Source organism: Propithecus coquereli, unplaced genomic scaffold, assembly GCF_000956105.1.
Source record: "Propithecus coquereli isolate 6110/MARCELLA unplaced genomic scaffold, Pcoq_1.0 Scaffold482, whole genome shotgun sequence".
Classification (NCBI taxonomy): domain Eukaryota; kingdom Metazoa; phylum Chordata; class Mammalia; order Primates; family Indriidae; genus Propithecus; species Propithecus coquereli.
In genome coordinates this window covers 1,601,610-1,604,810 of record NW_012150641.1, presented here as the reverse complement: position 1 = coordinate 1,604,810, position 3,201 = coordinate 1,601,610, and positions in this window count along the sequence as shown.

Here is a 3,201-nt window from a genome sequence, read left to right as displayed (position 1 = left end):
GCTCAAGCAATCCTCCTGCCTCAGTCTCCCAAGTAGCTGGGACTATAGGTACATGCCACCATGCCCAGCTAATTTTTCCATTATTTTGTAGAGATGGTCTCGCTCTTGCTCAGGCTGATCTCAAACTCCTGACCTCAAGCGATCCTCCTGCCTCGGCCTCCCAGAATGCTAGGATTATAGGTGAGAGCCACCTTGCCCAGCCCCTATATTTTAAATATATCATTTAATAATCATTCAACTGATATGTGTGTCATGTAAAGCATATGAGCATAATGAATTGACGTGCAGCCAACATAATGACTAGAACATTGCCAGCAGCTTGCCTTCCCCTCTGTAGGTTGTCTATTTACTCTGTTGATTATTTCCTTTGCTGTGGAGAAACTTTTTAGTTTAATGAAGTCCCATTTATTTCTTTTTGTTAGTGGTAGCATTTGCTTTTGGGGTCTTCATCATAAATTATTGCCTAGGCCAATGTCCAGAAGTTAATAAAAGATTTTAAAAAGGGAGAGACACCATCAGGCATTTCATGGAAAAGTAAACCCAGGTAGCCAATAAAATTGGAAAATATGCCCAGCCTTGTTAGGAAGGAGGGCAAATGCACATTGAAATCAAAGTGAACTATCACTACGCACCATCAGAGAGGCAACGTTTTCATGGTCCGCAAATATCAAGTGTTGCTAAGGATGTGGAACAACAGAAACTCCACTGAGGATCTGCTGGGGAGGAAACTAGGAGAGGACAAGAAGACCATGTGGGGAAACATTTTGGCATTATTTAGTAAATGTGATTCCACACATACCCTATGATACAGTAAATTCATCCCTAGAGATGTGCCCTAGAAAATCTCTTGCCTATGTGTGTACCAAGTACAAATATGTGTGTACCAAGTACAAATATGTCACAGCAAAACCCTGCAAACAATTGAATGTCATCGACAGTGGCGGTTTCATGCAGTGAAATACCACGCAGCAGTACAAATGGGTGAACTAAAGTTACATGCATCGATATGGATGAGTTTCACAAACAAGTTGAGTGGAAAAAGGAATTTGCAACAGAAAGTCCACAGTGTACTGTTTATGTAAAGTCTAAAAATCAGCACAGGGCAGTCCAGTCCACTGTGGGGTGTTAGAGCTGGAAAAGGGTGAGGACGGGTCCTGTGCAGGGGCTGGCCTGGCTCAGTTTGCAGGTGAGGAGCAGGTCCATTCAGCAGGATGGCCTGGCCAGGTGTTGGAGCATGGGCAGGGTGAGATAGTGCAAGGGAGAATGTGGTGGGAGATTGTTACTGACAGGGGATTGATCAAATATGTAGACATATTTTGAATAATGGGAACCAGGTTTCCAACTATTGGAGGAAGGATTTACAAATCCGGGTAGGGAGAAAAATAGAATGAACTCTCTCTTGTTGGACTGGAATTGAATGCATCAGTGTGGACTTGTGGTCTTCAATACATATAGATATGAAAATACATATAAACAGAAGTTGGTGTATATATGTACATTCACATATTCCCTAGCAATTACCCTTGCATTAGTTTTCCAAGACTACCACAGCAAATTACCCACAAACTGGGTAGCTTAAAAGAACAGAAATTTATTCTCTCACAGTTCTGCAGGCAAGAATCTGAAATCAAGGTGTTGGCAGGACCATGTTCTCTCTGAAAGCTCATGGGGAGGATCCTTCCTTGTGTTGTCTTAACTTCTGCTGGTGGTTGCCAGCAATCATGATGTGCCTTGGCTTGTAGAAGGATGACTCCAATGTCTACCTCCATTGCCACATAGTTTTCCCTGTGTGTCTGTGTCACTGTCTTCACATGGCATTCTTATAAGGACACCATTCATTGGATTTAGGGCCCACCCTAATCCAGCATAACCTAATCTTAACTTGATTACATCTGCAAAGACCCTGTATCCAGATAAGGTCACATTCAGAGGTACCAAGGAGTTAGGATATCAAAATATGTTTTGGGGGACATAATTCACCCCATAATAACCCCACTGACAATGAACACACTCAGCATCCAGATCTTGTCTTCTAAATACCATTCTCTACTGAAAAAGAACTAGAGCTCTTTGGAGAAATGGCTGACTTCAGGTCTAGGGCAGGGAGAGTACAAGATAAACATGGAAAATCTTGTTGAGGTAGAAAGTAAAGATATGTTCAAAGAATAATGGGAACATGGCAAAATAACACAGAAGCCAGCCTGTAGGGCTCTACTGCCTCTACAACATGAGTATCAAAATAAATCAAAATAGTAAGGAATTATAATCCATTGAATAAAATAGGATGTCATGAATCCATATGCATATAAATAAGTTAATAAATTGAAAGTCTGATGAGGTACAAGATATTTATAAGTTTTAAAGTAACTTCTCCCACCCGCACACAAAATAACTTCACAGTGGAGAACTCTCGCTGAATCACCTTAATCAAGTGATCAAAGTGAGTATCAGTAGTGGGTCCAATCTAAATCATGTGCCATCTGATAGGACACCAGGGTGGGAATATAGCAGCTCTTCAATATTCTTGCCAAAGATCCATCACCTGAATTTAAAAAAGAAGACACGTCAGACACGCTCAAACTGTGGGACATTCTTCAAAATTATTGACCTGTAATTTTCAAAATTGTCAAGGTCATGAAAGTCAAGAAAAGACAGAGAAAATGTTCCAGACCAGAGTTAACTAAAGAGACACAAAAATTAAATGCAGCACTCGATTGTGAACAGGACCATTTTGCTATGGATAACATTATTGGGACAACTAGTGAAACTTGAGTAAGGTCCTAGGATTGGATGGTAGTGATGGATCAATATTAATGTTCTGATGTTGATGTTTGTATCATGATTACATAAGAGAATCTCCTTGTTTACAGGAAATAAGACATTAAAACATTTGGCAGCGACAAGGCTTGCTACTGGCAACTTGCTTTCTGATGGTTCAGAAGAAAAAAGTTATTTTTACTGTACTTGCAACTTTTCTATAAAGTTTGAAATTATTTTCTTAAAAACTAATATGTTCACATCCAACAAAATAAATTTTAAAAATACCATTTATATTGCATGAAATACATAGGGAGAAATCTAATAAAAGATAAGCAAAACTTCTATGGAGGAAAGAACTAACTTAGGCAAGAATGAACCTTATACTGTTTCAGAATACCCATGTTGTGTGGTAAAACGAAAAAGCAAAGAAACGATATACAC